Source organism: Pan paniscus, chromosome 14 (assembly GCF_029289425.2).
Source record: "Pan paniscus chromosome 14, NHGRI_mPanPan1-v2.0_pri, whole genome shotgun sequence".
Lineage (NCBI taxonomy): Eukaryota > Metazoa > Chordata > Mammalia > Primates > Hominidae > Pan > Pan paniscus.
In genome coordinates, this window is record NC_073263.2 from 48,444,524 (window position 1) to 48,463,548 (window position 19,025).

Genomic DNA, 19,025 nt, shown 5'->3' on the forward strand with positions numbered 1-19,025 from the left:
ACCATTAAGTAATTTCTTATCCCTCACTTCCCTACTGCCTTCCCACTCTTCCTAGCACCCAATGTCTATTATTCCACTCTCTGGGTCCATGTGTACACATTGTTTATCTCCCACTTATAAGTGAGAACATGCGGTATTTGAGTTTCTGTTTCTGAGTTATTTAACTTAACATAATTGGCCAGCCATAATGAGAATTTATAACATTTTAGGGTATTTGCTGTTTCCCCAAGTGTCAGCTCTCTTTATACTGGTGAATTGAAATACTATCATCTTAACCTTCAACCCGTTAAAAAGCCCACAAAATCATTATTTCTATATATAGTGGGGTTGATTTTTGGCTTCCTTGGATTTTGGCTTTTACCTCAAAATTCTCTCTGATTTGGTGTTTTTGGAGTTGAGGCAGAAGTCTCAATTCCAACATGGCTTACAAAGGTTGGCAATGAGACTGAATGACAATATTAAGATATTTGTATAATAAAGTTTATAAAGATCCTCCAATAATAAAATGCCAGCAACATAAAATTTTCCTAAATCTGAATGTTAAAGTCCCACATCAAATTCTTATTCCTTTGTGAGTTAAAAAGTCTAAAATCTATTTTTGAAAAATCATTCTTATAAAGGTCTTATTCTTCCCAGCCTACCATGGAAGTTCCTGAATATCCGGGGAGAGGCAATTTCTTCTGTATCTCCATCCTAATGATGTGCCTGCTTGGCATTGGTCTGGTTCCTTCAGGACCTCAGAAGCTGTATTGGTTCAATGAATGCTAAATATCCCAGGAGCCTGATCTTTTAAGAGTTCAAAGAGTTCATGGGACACATATGGTTAGCCCAGCACTGATTATACCCATGAAATTAAGAAGCTTGTCCCTTGTCCCTAAAGCAGTTGTCCCAGGTGTTAGTGTGATCTCAGGACCTAGTACTTAGTCTTATCCAAGACTATAGGAGCAGTTCAACAGTGCAGCAAGAAGGAGGAGCTCCCACCTCAGGATGTGTCCGTGTTTTCCAGTTGTCTGCCAGTTGCTGGTTGTCTGACCTGTGAATAGAAGCTCAACTGAGAGTACTCTCCAATCTTCCAACTAGCTGTTTGCCTGAAGCTGATAATGGATGATGATAGTAACTCAGATAAAGCTCCCAATAAATCTTCATTATCCTCATATCATTTGTTAATGTCTTGATGTGTGCCAGGAGCTTCTCTGAGTGCCTTACGTATGCAAAGTTGTGTAATAATTATCATTACCCCAATACATAGCACCTTTCTTCTCAAACAATTTTAAGGAATTTGAGAAATAAAACCAAAGGTAAAGATTAAGCCCAAAATATCATCTTTATTGAAAAAAAAAGAGACTAGTTTAGAGGAATGAACCTTAGTATAAAAATTGAGTGGACCTCCTTCCTGAATTCTGGAATTGGGCTGACACAGCAACCCAGTTCCAGGGGTGTGGCATGAGGCAGACCTCTTCCCTTTGGGCAAGTACTTGCAAATTAAAGCTTGGAGGATGTGTCAAGCACTTGTGTTCCCTAGAGGAGGGGATTATGGGATGGAGCTGAGTCAAGCGTGTCCTGCTCTTCTGAAATTAACCTAGTCACACTGATGGCTTCACTCCCTGAGGTGAAGTAAGGAAATGGAGTTATGCTAATTGAGCTCTCTTTATAAGACAGATGCATCAGGAATGGGCATGAAACATTCTCCATAGTATGATAAGTAAAAATTTTGGAAGTTTTTCTTTTATAATGCTTTTGTTTTGAATTATGTAAGTAATGTGGGCAATCATTGTGAAGTCTTATTGAGGGTCTTTTAGCAAGACAGTGACATGATGACTTCTCTTAGAAAGGTAATTTTGGCAGCTGTGGTGAAGATTGAAAGGAGACACTGGAGCTGGAACAGCAATTTCAGAGTCTCTGAGAGGCCAGGTGTAATGGTTCACACTTGTAATCCCAGCACTTTGGGAGGTCAAGGTGGGAGGATTGCTTGTGGCTAGGAGCTTAAGGCTACCCTGAGCAACAGAGCAGCAAGACCCCGTCTCTACCAAAAAAAAAAAAAAAAAAATTTCTGGACATGATGGCATGCCTGTGGTCCCAGCTAATTGGGAAGCTGAGTGGGAGGATCTTGAGCTGAAGAGTTCATGTTGCAGTGAGCTATGATTATGCCACTGTACTCCAGCCTGACTCTGTCTCAAAAAAAAAAAAAAAGAAAGAAGGAAATGAAAAGAACAAAGAATGTTGCATGAAAGATATGAGTAGGACAGTGGCCGTTGGGAGAATGAGAATACAGATGTGAGAATTTTTATACCACTGAGAGTGCTAACTTGGCAGTAATAATCAGTTGTAGTAGAGAACTACTAATGGGATAGGCCAAAGTGGTTCTGAGATTTAGGACAGACATTAGGAGCGTGTATGCTTTGGTCCCAGAACCATAATATTCTCTTACGTGAAGACTCACTTTTAGTGAAGATAGAAATTATCCCTGTGAGGGGTGGGGTTGGGTTGTCTTGTTTTTATTCTATAGATGGGAAAACTGAACCATACTATAGTTGCCTTTTCTGTTAAAATTCACAGTTGGATTCTAGCACTATTATGTAGAGTTTATCCAGTGCTTTCTCATTTTTCTAGAGTATTTTCTACACAGAAGGGGACATGTTGCCTGCATTAAAATATTTCACTCTACTGGTTAAGTTGCTTTCATTGGAGGAGGTAGGGCTAGGATTTAATGTGGAAAAACCTGACTCATAGCCAACTGTATGCATAGACCTTGCTCAAACTTCTTCCTAGGAATCATCCCTTTTTATTAAGCCCAAAAGTGACTCAGAGACCCTTGGTGGTTACAGGAAAAAATACTTTAAATTTAGGAAAAATGAAATAGGATGATCCTCCCAACTCTAACTATGGCATCTCCTCTCCTCCCCTCTGCCCAGCCATTCTGGGATTTTCCACTGAAGAAAAGAAGCAGGGAGAAGAGTAGTCTAAAGTCATCTATACTGTAACAGAAGTGAATTCATTCATTCATTCATTCACTCATTCATTCACCAAATAGGTGCCTTCTATGTATCAGACAGTGCTTTAGACATTGGGATGTATCAATGATCAAAACAAAGCTCCCCATTCTGATAAAACTTATGTTCTAGTAGGGAGAAACAGCAGGTTGCTAAGAATGGTTCTTGATTTATGCAAAAAGCCACAATCTGCAAACCTTGTCTTAAATTGTTTTTAAGATTAAAAATGAAAAAGTGGAATATTAATTTTTAAAATTACTTTTATTTTCATTTAAGATGGGGGTCTCACTGTGTTTGTGGCCAAGCCTGGTCTTGAACTCCTGAAGGGCTCAAGCGATTCTCCTGCCTCAGCCTCCGAAGTAGTTGGGATTATATGCATGCACCACTGTGCCCAGGCTAACACTAATATTGAAGAACATTATTCTTTTAGATTGATCCCTTTAAATTGTAAGGTGACATTATCTTTTAGCCACCTAGGGGGACACATCCTTTTAGAAAATTCTTGTGTTTTGTTACAAACATATCCCCAGCAGTAACTTCGGAGAGAAAAGATGGTGAGAGAAGTATTTCCTCTTTTTTACCCTGTGGCTTTTATCCCTCCTCAGGAGATAAAACTAAATAATAAATGCCAGATAGTGGATACAATTCTAATAGTTTTGTTGTTTTTGTCACTGCTCTGAGTTACAGAAGATCACAGTGCTTTTCTGGACCATCTAAATTCCAGCACCTAAACTTTTATAGTGCAGAGTCTCTAGATTTCAATCACAGATGTGAAATGTTTTCAGTCCTGCTCTTCAGTTAAACTCTCAGAAACACAGACAGTTCCTGACTTAAAATGGCTCAATTTATGGTTTTTTGACTTTACAGTGATACTCATAAAACCATCCTGTTTTTCATTTTCAGCATGGTATTCAATAAACTACATAAGATATTCAATACTTTATTATAAGATAGGCTTTGTGTTAGATGATTTAGTCCAACTGTAGGCTAACGTAAGTATTCTGAGCACTTTTAAGGTAGGTTAGGCTAAGCTGTAGTGTTCAGGAGGTTGGATGATTTTCATATATTTCCAAATTACAAAATTTTCAACTTAGAATGGGATTATTGGAGCGTAACCTCATTGTAAGTTGAGGAACATCTGTAATGAAAGATGGGCAGGTGCAGGTAGGACAGCATCTGGAATTCTTGCTTTTCTTGTTAGTTCTCTCCTATACGTGGATGGAGATAGTCAAAAGAAGTGTTCAGGTACTGCCGCATTAGTTAACCAATGAAACTAACTTATCTTGCAGAATTTGACGTTAATTATAAGCTAGTTAAGGCTTATTGGAGGTCTCTTTTAACAGGAGCTTGGTGTTATCTTTTTGGTCTGCACTATCCATTCAATTTGCCTATTTGCCTGAAGGTGGGGATAGGGGATGATGGTAATAACTCTGATAAGGCTCCTGATAAGTCATCCTTAATATCACGATAGCCCTGATTGAATCCTTAATGCATACCAGGGACTTTTCTGAGAGCCTTACATATACAAACTTGAGTAATAAATATTACCTCTCTTTTAAAGATGAGAAAATGTAACAATAGTTAAACAAATTATTAAAGATCACCAAATTAAAAGCTGAAGGAGCCAGGATTTTTGGACATGGGGACTAGGTACAGAGTCCATTCTCCTAACATCTATATTACATGGCAACTTGCTGAAAATTCAAAATCAGTATTAGAAATTATAATATTTTTAAATATATAAATTGGTAGTGTAGTGGGGACACAAATTTGTTCACATTTCACTCAAATTTTCAGAGGAGTAGTTTATTTTTTAATTAACAGATCTTCTGCCTTTTGTAGTGAGAAATATTTTTAGTTTGATATACTTAGAAGGATGCAATAATTTAAATAGTATCTTTTCTTATATTAACAGTTTGGAAAAAAACTGATAATCTCAGAATCTTCTTTCTTTCCCTGCTTCTTTCAAGGCATCTGGGGATATGGGTAAGGGATATAGTTTAAGAAATCTCATGACGGACTTATTTCTGTTCTGGTGAACAAACTTGCAATAGACTTTTGCTTTCACCCTAAAAAAAAACAAAACAATCTGAATAAGTTACATAATTATAATTAAAAAATATTAAAAAGCCAAGGGCACAAAGAAACCTAAATAAATTGGACTTCAGAAAGTGGCAAACCCTTCATGAGAAAGAATCGATTCATCCTGACTGAGACAGAGGGAGGAGGAGGAGGGATCTGCCATACAGAAGATAAGAAAAAACAGACTAATTTTAACAAAATTTTAACAGCTGTGTGTGGGCTGGTGTGACAGATTAGAATCCAGAAAAGCCCCAGATTCAGATGAGACTGAACTACCGCCCCCTCCAACCCCACTCTTTCTCATTGGTCTTCACTGAGTGCTGTGAGTAGGTCCTCAAAACTGGGGACAGGGAGAGTTGAAAACAATACTGTGAGGTACATCAGAATTTCAGGGAATCTGCAGAATGACCATAAAGAAGGCAACACCTAGGTACATCATAGACCAACTGCTAGAAACCAAACATAAAATGCAGATTTTAAAAGCAGCTATGAGGGAGAAAATACTTTGCATACAGAGGAATAATTGCTAGTGACCAGAAAGAACACACATCAAAAGAAAAATTACACCTTTTACACACTGAAAAAACATCCTCTGTCAGCCTAAAATATTATATTCAGTGAAGTAATATTCAAATATGAAACTTAAAGTATTCATAGACAGGCAAAAGCTGAAAGAATTCATCTCTAGCACACCTGCATTATAAAAAGTGCAAAAGAACTATTTCAGACTGATGGGAAATGATTTCACATGGACAAGTTGGAATCCCAGATCTGCAGGAAGGAATGAAAAGAACCAGAAAAAGTAAATACCTGGGTAATATAATGAAACTATGTTTTAATAACTCCCTTTTATATACATACACAAATAAGTTTATTTTAAAAACTATTATTTAGGAAAAATAGGGTATTGAGGAGTTTATAACATATATAGAAGTAAAACATAAAACAAGATAGCACGAAGTGTGACAGAAGATAAATGGAATACTGTTGTAAGGTTACATTTTATATAAAGTTATATAATTTATTTGCAGGAAGACTATATAATTAAATTCTTATCTAAACATTATTATTTGAAATTAGACTATATAAATAGGCTGTAATATCCAGAACGAATTTGTAAGATGCCATGAAAGAAGTGCTTAGAGGGCAAGTTATAGCAATTAAATATTTATTTTGGAAACTCCATAAGACTAAAGCCTAAGATCAATGGTCTAAGCTTCTACCTTAAGAAATTAAAAACAACGGGCAAACTAAACCCAAGCTAAATTCAAATGAAACAAAAAAAATAAGAGCAAAAATCAATGAAATAGAAAAGAGACAAACAATAGAGAAAACCTACATAGTCAAAGTTGAATATTAAAGATTAGTAAAATTAACAAAACTGGAAAAAATAAAGCATAAGAAAAATACAAATAATATTAAAACTGAAAGAGATATTACTACAGATTTTACTAATGTTAAAAAAGAGAATATTTTGAGCAACTTTGTACCAATAAATTTGACAACGTAGATTAAAAAGGACAAATTCTTAAAAAACATGAATTACCAAAAACTGTCAAAAGAATAAATAGAAAAATCTTCAAAATTTCTGTATCATTTAAGAAATTAAATGTGTAATCAATAACCATTCTACAAAGAAAACTCCGGGCTCAGATGGTATTATTAGTGAATTCTATCCAACTGTGAATGAAGAAACATGCTAATGAGAAAATAAGTAGAAGAAAACACTTCCCAACTCATTTCGCAAAACAAGCATAATGCAGATAATAAAAATCTGTCAAAAACAATATACCAAAAAAAGAAACCAATATCTTGCATGAATATACACAAATATCTTTAACAAAATATTAGCAAATTAAATCTAACAGTATTTTTAAAATACAGTAAATAATAATCAAATGGGTTGATTCCAAGAAAGCAAGGCTGATTTTACATTAAAAAAGAAGTCAATGTAAATACCACATTAAAAGAATAAATGAGAAAAATAATAGTTATCTCAACAGATGCAGCAAAAGCATTTGACAAAATTCAATACCTCTGAGCACACTGGGAATTGAAAAAAATTTCTGCAATCTGATAAAGGGCATCCACAAAACAAAATAAAACAAAAGCACTAAAACCTAACATCACACTTAATTGACAGAACACTAAATTCATTCTTGTGTCTAAGCACAGACAAGAGTGTCAGCTTTCCCCATTTAACATTATATTGCAGGCAAGAAAAATAAAAAGTGTAAAGATTGGAAAAGATAAAGTAGGGGACATAATTGCATACATAGAAAACGCTATGGGATTAAATCCTCTAAAACTCTGCTAGAACTAATTAGTGAATTTAGCACAGTGAACATGTTAAACTTTTTTATTCATGGGAAGCATGTGTACATAGTAAACACTATGAATGAACAAAAATCCTATTAGAACTAATAAGTGAATGTTAGCAGAGTCATAAAATACAAGGTTAATATGGAAAAAATCAATTTGAAAATGACAATAATACAATTCACAATAGTACCCAAAGATATTAAATAGCTAGGAATATATTTATGACAGATGTGTAAGGCCTTCACATGGTACTTAGAAAACACTGCTTCAGCAGGCCGGACACAGTGGCTGACACCTGTAATCCCAGCACTTTGGGAGGCCAAGATGGGTAGATCATCTGAGGTCAGGAGTTCGAGACCAGCCTGGGTAACATGGTGAAATCCCGTCTCTACTAAAAATGCAAAAATTATCCAGGCATGATGGCCTGTGTCTCTAATCCCAGCTACTCGTAGGAGGCTGAGGCGGGAGAATTGCTTAAACCCGGGAGGAGGAGGTTGCAGTGAGCTGAGACTGTGCCACTTCACTCCAGCCTGGGTGACAGAGCAAGACTCTGTCTCAAAAACAAAACAAACAAACACTGCTGAGAAAAATAAGTACAAAATAAATGGAAAACTATTCCATATTTATAAATTGAGTTGACTCAATATTATTCAAACATCCATTCTTCCTAAGCTAATGTATAGATTCAATGCAATCCCTTTCAGAATTCTAACAGTATTTTTCTGAGTCTTGTAAAATGTGACTTTAAAGTTTATACAAAAATACAAAGAACATAGAATACCAACACAATTTTGAATAAAGAACAAAATTGAAGGGCTTACACCATTTGATGTCACAACCTACTATATAGTAATCAAGTCAATGCAGAGCTGGGCTCAGGGTAGTTAGTATACCAATGAAATAGAATAGAAACTCCAGAACTAGGCCGACACATATGCAGTCAATTAATTCTTCATATGAAGTCGATTGATTCTTTATCAAAGTGCCCCATTCAATGGTGAAAGAAAAATCATTTCAATAAATGTTGCTGAAACAACTGAACATCTGCATAGAAAAAAATCGCCTTCTATTTTATTCCACACATAAAAATTATGATAGACCTAAACACAATCCTCTAATCATAAAACTTCTAGAAGAAAGTATAGGAGAATATCTTTGCAACTTTGGGGTAGGGAGAAATTGCTTGGATTGGAAGCAAAAAGCACTAAGCATATTTTAAAATTTGATAAATTCTATCAAACACCCCCAGACTCTAGGGGAAGCCACTTCCGGGTTCTTCTCTGCCACCCCCTACTCTGCATCATGTGAACTGCAGTAACTTATTCTCAAACGCTTTAAACACAGAGATCCTCTCAGCAGCTGTGGGCCTGCCTATTGTCCCTGCCTACCATGGAGTGGGGTGAACAGGCACTGCCTACCAAGGGCAAGTCGAAAGCTCTGAGGGAGAGAAAGAGAGGAGCAGGAGAGAATGGAGAGGGAGAGACTATAAATTTGGAAAATACAGAAAAAGATGAAACTTTCATTAAAATGATGCTATTATGAAAATGAACAGAAAAGCCACAGACTAAGAAAATTTTGGAGCACACATCTGATGAAGGACTTGATTCCAGAATCTATAATAAACTATTACAAAGTGCCCCAAAGAGATGAACATTCCAGTTAAAAATGGGAAAAATGCTTGAGCAGATACTTCACAAAAGGAATATATGAATGGCCCATAAACACGAAAAAAGGTAAGACATACAGTTATCAGGGAATGCAAATTAAAATCACAATAAGAAACCATTGCACACATATTAGAATGGTTACAATAAAAAAAGACCAAGTGGTGAAGATGAAGAGTAACTAGTATGTAAAATGGTATAGGCACTGTGAAAAACTATGTTTATGAACTCAGCAATTCCAGTCTTAGGTATTTAAGAGAATGAATACATGTGTTCACAAAAGACTTGTACAATAATGTTTATAGCAGTTTTATTCATAACCTCAAATCAGAAACCACGTGCATGTCTATCAGCAGGAGAATGGGTAACTAAACTATGGTCTCTTTACACAATGGAATACTCCTCAGTAATGAAATGAATTACTGAAACACACAATATCATGGATGAACCTTAAAAACATTGTTAAGCAAAAACAGACCCCACTCATAAATACTGTTATGATTCCCATTTATATGAGATACAAAATTAGACAAAATATTAATCTATTGTGATAGAAAATAGAAAGTGGTTTATGGAAGGTGGGTGCAGGAATTGACTGGAAGAGGGACACAGGATAACTTTTTGGGATGTTGTAAATACTTTTGTTTCAGGTAGTTGATGTATAGGTATATACAATACTTAAAAGTTATCAAACAGAATACCTAAGATCTATGCAATTTACCTTTGGTTAATTAAACTTCAATTAGAGAAAGATATATGAAAAGGAAAAGAATCATCTCAATGGATGATCACATAGGGTATGGTAGGAAAGAAAGGAAAAACCATAGAAAATAGATGATATGGAAGAGAAAGGTTATTGCAAGGGAAGAAAGGATAAGATGAAGTTTTAAAATTTAAATCTTATTTTCTAATTTTCTAGGTTTCATTAAAATTGTAGTATGAATACATTTTCTGGAAATTCTAGTCCACAGGTTGACCACTGTCTCCTCCTCATCTTTCCTTTATTCGCTATGATGGGTGTAGCTCACAGAACAGTGGTAGGGGTGCCAACTTCTGGGGCCAAATCTATTTCCAAATTCAAACACCAAAAATGTTTGTGAATTGAGACTGTTTTGTGATTCATCCAACTTCAATTTTACCAATTCCATCAAGGGAAATATTAGTTCATTCTGGATGTAGGTTTGAGTTTCTGTTGGGGGCTAATTTACTTACAGAATGAATATACTTTGCTCCTTATCTTGCACATGCATAGTCTGCGATAATGTAAAGTTGTAGGATAGGAACTGAAGCCATAGCTGGAAAAAAAAAAAAAGATTGGTTCATTATATAGCTCATTTAAACTTTAAAAGGGCAAATAAAAAATACCGTATCAGCGGAAGGAGATGGGGAGGAGAAAGATGAAGAGGAGGATGGAAGAAAAGGCAAAAGAAAGGGAGAAAGGAAAGAAAGAAGGAAGAGATGGAGAAAGAGAAGGAAACAAAAGAAGCGTCCTGGTAGGTGGATGGTGATGGAGTCCTTGTGTTCCCAGACCAAACTGAGGGTCAGGCTGCTATTTCTTTTGGCCCAATAATAAGATGCAGATGAACAGGGGAGGAAGACAGTTTTTATTTCTGCAACCGGTTACAGGGAGAAGGCCTGGAAATTATCACCAGACCAACTCAAAATTACAAAGTTTTCCAGTTTTCTAACCTATATGTCTACATGTAAGCGTGCATTCATCTAAAGACATAAGTGATTAACTTCTTTTAATCTGTAACTAAAGTGTGAGTCCTGAAGACCTTCCTCTGGGGCTTCAGTAAATTTACTAAATCTAAATGGTCTCAGTTGCTGGGGTGATTAGCCTTATCTTGTCTCTTGCTAGATCATGAAGGTTTGGGAAGTTCCTTCAGACCCCCAGTAAACTTGTTTGTGGAGGCCTGGGAAGTTTCTTCAGGCCCCCAATAAAACTTGTTTAATCCTAAATGGGTCCTGTTAAGAATTCCTTCATTATTTTGTCATGCTTTAAGGCCCAGGAAAGGCCTAGGCAAAGTTCTTGGTGGGCTTTTGTTATATCCCAGACTTTGTATAAGGGCTTTGACTTTCAATATTTAACTTAACCACTCAGTTAAGTTAACTGAAACAGTTGTTATGGAGGCCTGTGTTAGTGAGACCTGGCCTGCCACACTTGAACTGACACGATGTCCTCTGGATCTTTACTGGACTCTTCAGATGAATGCCAGATCTGGGCTTATCTTGAATTGGTGACCTTTGGACACTGGTTCTACTTGGCTTTGTAGTGGTGTGACTCTGCAAAGCACGTTTTTCTTTTTTTAATAGGGGCACTAGAAGAAGACTGGAAGGCAGGAGAAGGGACTTACTCTTTCCTGCTTGTCTCGTGTCCTTGCCACAGTGCCCCAGGACTGGCCTCTAAACTGAGCAGTGGTAGGTAGTTCTGGTTGTGAGTTTCTTTCCACACTTCCAGAACCAGCCGTATCAGCACCACTTCCCCGAGGTCAGGATCCTAGCTCCTGAGTTCCTCTCTGAGTTTCTAGTTCTAATCACTCCAGAGTTTCCCCTTTATTCTCCCAGCCCTATGGGGGCAGCTGCTTCCCACAGTTAATATCTTTGTGTGGCCTCTGTGTTTGTTCCCCCTTTGCCTTCTTAGATCTTTAATACCCATTCAGCCAACTCATCTCTGTTAATATCTCTCTGTTTTAACAATGGTATAGTTTATCTTCCTGACTTGATCTGGCTGAAAATTTGCATATACGTAAAAGCATTAGAGAAAATCACATTCATAGATTTGAAAATGTGAAAATCATTTTAATATAGTAAAGCTATAGATGAAATTTGATTTACCAGAGTTCCTTTTGGTGACAGCATTTTGGGGAAAGAAATATACTCTAAAGTCTATTTGGCATGATAGGTTAAGTCCTGAAGCAAATTTTGATGCTGTAGTTTGCTGATAAACTTTATTTTAATAAAGATCACTGCTGTTGATGAGAAGTCATTTTGTTCGATGGTGACTCTGATGGATTTGCATGTGCATGAGGAGAATAGTTCTGTATATCAGAGGAGGAAGAAGGGAGGAGTGGCCTTACTAAAGAGTCTTGGGAGGGAAGAGGAAGAAGGAGAAACACCTAGATGGCAACTAGGTGGCAAGTGACCTAGAAGCATAGAAACATCTAATGATAAATTTTGAGCTATTAGTTGAGGGATGTCTGTGTGACCTCCTTCCAAATCTTCTCAATGAAATTTCTAATGAAGTATATGTGGCCATCTATTGCTTGTGTTTCAGAGTACTTTTTTGTGAGGAAACATCCAGAGTTAAACTCAACATCTAAATTTGCGGGGAGGCTGAACTGGAGAAAATTGACAACTCAGTTGTTCTAGTCTAGAGCTCTGGCTGAAGCAATGGCCAATGCTTGGACTGTGGATTTAATGACATAGTATTGATCCCAACTCTACCACTTATTAATTGTGTGGGTTGGGATATGTTGCCCAACCTCTGTGAGCCTCATTATTTTTTCTAATCTGTAAGATGGGATAATAATAATAATAATACCAATTTCATATGGTAGCTGTGTCACATAAAAGAAATGCATGTACCATAAAGTGCTTGTTATAGTGCCTGACATATAATAAGTGCTCAAAAATATTATTCTGTATATAGTATTTTGAGCCCAACTTAAATGTCATTTCTTCAGTAAAGGCTTCTGTCACCTCCCTTCCCCAGTCTCTGATCAGAATACTTGAGTCTTTGATTCATTCACTATCTATTACAGATCTTCGTCACACTAAATTATAATTGCTGTTTATCTAACTGTTTTTCCTATAGACCCTGAGCCTCCTGTGGTCAAAATTCATGTATTTGTTTCCTTAACACCTACAATTAGTTCCTGTAATATAATGGAAAGGCTAAAGACTGTTTAGTGAGTGGGTGAATTTTGAAGATTTGTTTCCTAGGAAAGTTTCTGAAAAAATAACCTTTACATAGTCAAAGACTTGTTGATGACATCACACAGAAAGTAAGGAACCTCTTCTCCTTTAGTGAGGAGTAGCATGGATGTGCTCCACTGCTTTACATTCCCTCCCAAATTCAGGGTAAGATGAGGAAATCTGGGAAGCTTCACGAAGCACGTGGCTATTGAAATAATTGCTACAAGATGAGAACTCTGATATCAGCATGGATACATATGGAATTCCAGGCAGTGACAACATTTAAGGCATGGAAAGGTAAAATTAGATGAGGTAGGTTGAAGATTGATAAGTAAATGGCTGTGATGGGATGTGATATGGTTTGGCTCTGTGTCCCCACCCAAATCTCACATTGAATTGTAATAATCAATGTCAAGGGTGGACCAGGTTGAAGTAATTGAGTCATCGGGGCAGTTTCCCCCGTGCTGTTCTTGTGATAGTGAGTGAGTTCTCACAATATCTGATGGTTTTATAAACGCCTGGCATTTCCCCTGCTGGCACTCATTCTCTCTCCTGCCGTCCTGTGAAAAGGTGCCTTCTGCCATGATTGTAAGTTTCCTGTGGCCTCCCTAGCCATGTGGAACTGTGAGTCAATTAAACTTCTTTTGTTATAAATTACCCATTCATGGGTATTTCTTCATAGAACTGTGAGAACAGACTAATACAGAGTGACAGTGCGGAAGTGTCATTATCATGGAAGATAGTGCTAGGAGTATAAGGAGGCACCATATTCTGGAAAATTTTGAATGCCCATCCAAGATGTTTGAATTTTATTTTCCATGTTTCAGGGAGTTGCTGATTGCTTTTCAACAGGTCCATGCCATGATATGAAGTGTTTCAAAAAGACCACGTTGGGAGCAGTGTGTGGAATTGATTAGAAAACGGACAGAAAGAAAGGAGTTCATTCTCTGCCACAGGGGATAAGGAAGGAGGGCAGGAGCTGAAGCAGTAGCAAGGAGAGTGGAAAGGCCAGGGTGCATGCCTTCAAAACTAAAGAGGTTGAGATGGCAGGATTTGGAGGGGTTACAGAGAGGTACAAAGTGAAGATGACAGATTTTGGGTATGAGAAACTGGGAGGAGGATGGCACTTTGAGTAATAATAGGGAACACAGAAGGAAAAATAAAGAGGAGAGTAGCTTTTCCTTCGGATATATTGCTCTTGTGCCATCAGTCATATACATACATGGTGAGGTCTTGCAAATTGTGGAAATGATTGAGTGTTAATCTGGCCATTTCACTTGGAGAACATGTACACTGATGGTTGAAACTGTGAGAATGGGTGACTGAAAATGGTGATGTTGGAACTTTTGTAAATAAAATCGAAAGTTTTTTAATTAGATGAGAAAGCATGGAGAAATTTCTTGGGAAGAATTATTTCTGGATGACATCATCAGTGGGTTTTTTTTTCCTGTAAGATGGAAGGAAAGGTTGGTTGGCTCAATTTCCTGTGCATATTGAGACATAGTTTTCATTTTTCTATCCTGTCCATGCAATAAAAGTTTTCATTAAGTAGCATTACTATCATCTTGATATTAAGTAGGAGAGAAGAGAAAGATACTTGTATTTGTTTTGGGATTTGAGAGAGAAAAAAGATATTGTAGAAAAACTGGGATTGGAGGGAATGTCTTAGAGGATGAGCCAGAACTACCTCTAAGTATTTATCAAAATAACTGTCAAACATAATTCTTTATTATTATTATTATTATTATACTTTAAGTTTTAGGGTACATGTGCACAATGTGCAGGTTAGTTACATATGTATACATGTGCCGTGTTGGTGTGCTGCACCCATTAACTCGTCATTTAGCATTAGTTATATCTCCTAATGCTATCCCTCCCCCCTCCCCCCAATCCACAACAGTCCCCAGAGTGTGATGTTCCCCTTCCTGTGTCCATGTGTTCTCATTGTTCAATTCCCATCTGTGAGTGAGAACATGTGGTGTTTGGTTTTTTGTCCTTGCGGCAGTTTACTGAGAATGATGATTTCCAATTTCATCCATGTCCCTACAAAGGACATGAACTCATCATTTTTTATGGCTGCATAGTATTCTATGGTGTATATGTGCCACATTTTCTTAATCCAGTCTATCATTGTTGGACATTTGGGTTGGTTCCAAATCTTTGCTATTGTGAATAGTGCTGCAATAAACATATGTGTGCATGTGTCTTTATAGCAGCATGATTTATAATCCTTTGGGTATATACCCAGTAATGGGATGGCTGGGTCAAACGGTATTTCTAGTTCTAGATCCCTGAGGAATCGCCACACTGACTTTCACAATGGTTGAACGAGTTTACAGTCCCACCAACAGTGTAAAAGTGTTCCTATTTCTCCACATCCTCTCCAGCACCTGTTGTTTCCTGACTTTTTAATGATTGCCATTCTAACTGGTGTGAGATGGTATCTCATTGTGGTTTTGATTTGCATTTCTCTGATAGCCAGTGATGATGAGCATTTTTTCATGTGTCTGTTGGCTGCATAAATGTCTTCTTTTGAGAAGTGTCTGTTCATATTCTTTGCCCACTTTTTGATGGGGTTGTTTGTTTTTTCCTTGTAAATTTTTTGAGTTCATTGTAGATTCTGGGTATTAGCCCTTTGTCAGATGAGTAGGTTGCAAAAATTTTCTCCCATTGCGTAGGTTGCCTGTTCACTCTGATGGTAGTTTCTTTTGCTGTGCAGAAGCTCTTTAGTTTAATTAGATCCCATTTGTCAATTTTGGCTTTTGTTGCCATTGCTTTTGGTGTTTTAGACATGAAGTCCTTGCCCATGCCTATGTCCTGAATGGTAATGCCTAGGTTTTCTTCTAGGGTTTTTATGGTTTTAGGTCTAACATTTAAGTCTTTAATCCATCTTGAATTAATTTTTGTATAAGATGTAAGGAAGGGATCTAGTTTTAGTTTTCTACATGTGGCTAGCCAGTTTTCCCAGCACCACTTATTAAATAGGGAATCCTTTCCCCATTGCTTGTTTTTCTCAGGTTTGTCAAAGATCAGATAGTTGTAGATATGCAGCATTATTTCTGAGGGCTCTGTTCTGTTCCATTGGTCTGTATCTCTGTTTTGGTACCAGTACCATGCTGTTTTGGTTACTGTAGCCTTGTAGTATAGTTTGAAGTCAGGTAGTGTGATGCCTCCAGCTTTGTTCTTTTGGCTTAGGATTGACTTGGCGATGCGGGCTCTTTTTTGGTTCCATATGAACTTTAAAGTAGTTTTTCCAATTCTGTGAAGAAAGTCATTGGTAGCTTGATGGGGATGGCATTGAATCTGTAAATTACCTTGGGCAGTATGGCCATTTTCATGATATTGATTCTTCCTACCCATGAGCATGGAATGTTCTTCCATTTGTTTGTATCCTCTTTTATTTCATTGAGCAGTGGTTTGTAGTTCTCCTTGAAGAGGTCCTTCACGTCCCTTGTAAGTTGAATTCCTAGGTATTTTATTCTCTTTGAAGCAATTGTGAATGGGAGTTCACTCATGATTTGGCTCTCTGTTTGTCTGTTATTGGTGTATAAGAATGCTTGTGATTTTCGTACATTGATTTTGTATCCTCAGACTTTGCTGAAGTTGCTTATCAGCTTAAGGAGATTTTGGGCTGAGACAATGGGGTTTTCTAGATATACAATCATGTCATCTGCAAACAGGGACAATTTGACTTCCTCTTTCAATACCCTTTATTTCCTTCTCCTGGCTAATTGCCCTGGCCAGATAATTCTTTAATCCTGTGCAAAACCACCTTGTTTTCCTACAAAATGGCAGGAAAACATTTGTTTTTCTACAAAATGGTCACTGAACCATACTGTTTTCTCCAGGCAAACAATGAGTAAAAATTTGTCATTGTTTTCACTGTTGATGCTGATCCACAGGAGATACTTTGCATGACATTAGCAAGTCCCTGAGTATTTGTATTGGTTTCTTGATTCTTCCACACTCATTGATGTTTTCAAAGCCTGAAGTGCTGGAAGACAGTTGAACAGCTGTTGTCTTCAAAATAATCTTACTGTTGTTCCTTTCACTCTGAGCTCTTGATTTCCTCACATGAATGTTTAAAAGGAAAGAGGTTCCCTTTCCTTCATAATTAAAAATTAGTAGGTATGACAGATACAACCTAAGGTGGCCTCCAATGAGTCATGCTTTTGTATAATTCCCTCCCCTTGAGTACAGATGGAACCTGTGACCTGCTTTTTAACCAATAGAATATGGCAAAGGCGATGGGAGGTCACTCCCATAATTATGTGATATTATGTAAAACTCCACCTAAAGCAGGCTGGAGAACACTTCCTTTGCTGGCCTTGAAGAAGCAAATAGCCATTGTGTGAACTGCCTAAGGGGAGGACCACATTTCAGGGAACTGCAGCTGGCCTCCAGGAGCTAAGGGCCTCAGTCCTACAACCACAAGTAACTGAACCCTTCCAACAAACACAGAAGCCTGGAAGAACAATCAAAAGTTTCAGATGGGAATGTAGCCTGGCTGGCAATTTGATTGTAGCCTTGGAAGACCAGAGGAGAAGATCCAGTTAAGCCATGCCTGGATTCTCAACATACAGAAATTGTGAGATAAAACATGTGTTGTTTAAAGCTGCTAGGTCTATGGTGATTTGTTATGCAGCAATTGAAAACTAATGCAGTAGGAAAAGTACTGGTTTAGTGGTCAAGGCCCCCAGGTAAAATCCTCCAGTGTGTAACCAACTACAGAATGAATCTGAAATATTTCTGTTATTTTAAAAAATAAGTGAAGTGTCCCATAGCTTATCACTTCGATCAGCATTACATGGGGAACAATGAGTTGCTTCTGGTTGTACCTGCCCTACCATGAGAGATGGGCGACTCATTGAAAGGAAACAAAAAGGTAGATGGGTCCTCTTCTTCTGTGTGTGTCTGATATTCTTGGCTGGCCTGAGATTCAACATGTATTTCCCCAGGCCTTCTCACATTCTGTTTCCAATAATGGGATCTTTTTATTTAGTGCCTGCAGATGGAGTAGCATTAAATGAGGAAGGGCATCAGTCCCTCCTTCAACTCTTTTTCACCTTTCCCTCCATTTCTTTTAATTTCTCAGAACTTTAACATGCTTGGTTGTTGTATTCTAAGAACAGTCAGTGCTAATTGGTGGAATAAACATTAAGTGCAGAACAGAAGCTCCACTACTCATGAACATTCATTATATCTAATTATAGTGATGATCATAAAGCTATGGGCCAGGACCAAAGCAGGTCACCTCTACCACCACTAACAGATGTCATTGGTTGCTTGGGAAGTGTCACTATGGAGCTGGGAATAAATGGCCTCATAAACCTTCTGATTTGCCTGTTGGATTTAACTTCTTTTGGAGGTTGAGGGCATTAGCATTATCATCTTTATTTTGCAGGTGAAGTTCTGAGGCCAAGAAAGGGTAGCTGATTTCTCCACTGGTGGTGAGTCCAAACCCTTCTTCCTCCACTAACTGTATTTGATTTAAGTAAACCATGTACTCCTGCTGGGTTTGTTGCTTTATCTGCTAAGTGAACATAAGCAACTTTACTTGTGAGAGATGAGGAGATTTGGCCAGATGTTCTGTTGGCTCTTTCAAAGATGTAAGATCTACAGTTCTAAATTGGAATCAACTACAGTTTCTCCAGTGGCTGAAAACTTCCAAAGAGTACCTAAAATAGAATCATGTACATAAATAATTCTTAACATTTAATAGCTAAAATCAATAACTGAACAACAAAAAACACAATCCAATTAGAAAAATGAACAAGAAAACAGGAAAACCATTTCACCAAAGAGGATGTACAAATGCAAGTCGGCTGAAAAATGCTCACTGTCATTAGCAACCAGAGAAATGCAAATTATAACCACAACGAGATATCATTACATGCCTGTAAGAATGAATAAAATGAAAAAAAAAAAAGGACGCCACCAAATGCTGGCAAAGGATGTGTAGAAACTGGATCACTCACACATTGCTGGTGGAAAGTAAAAGTGGTACAACCACTCTACTCTGGTAAACACTTTGGCAGTTTCTTGTAAA

The 19,025-nt window shown here is 37.4% G+C and overlaps 1 long non-coding RNA gene across 1 annotated transcript in view; it reads left to right on the forward strand.

Moving 5' to 3' along the window:
- Positions 1-19,025, forward strand: part of LOC106635429 (uncharacterized) — a 319,562-nt gene that overhangs the window by 102,951 nt on the left and 197,586 nt on the right. Inside the window, exon 2 of the long non-coding RNA XR_008620618.2 lies at positions 18,381-18,426. This is a non-coding gene — a long non-coding RNA (uncharacterized LOC106635429). The remainder of the gene's footprint in view (positions 1-18,380; positions 18,427-19,025) is intronic.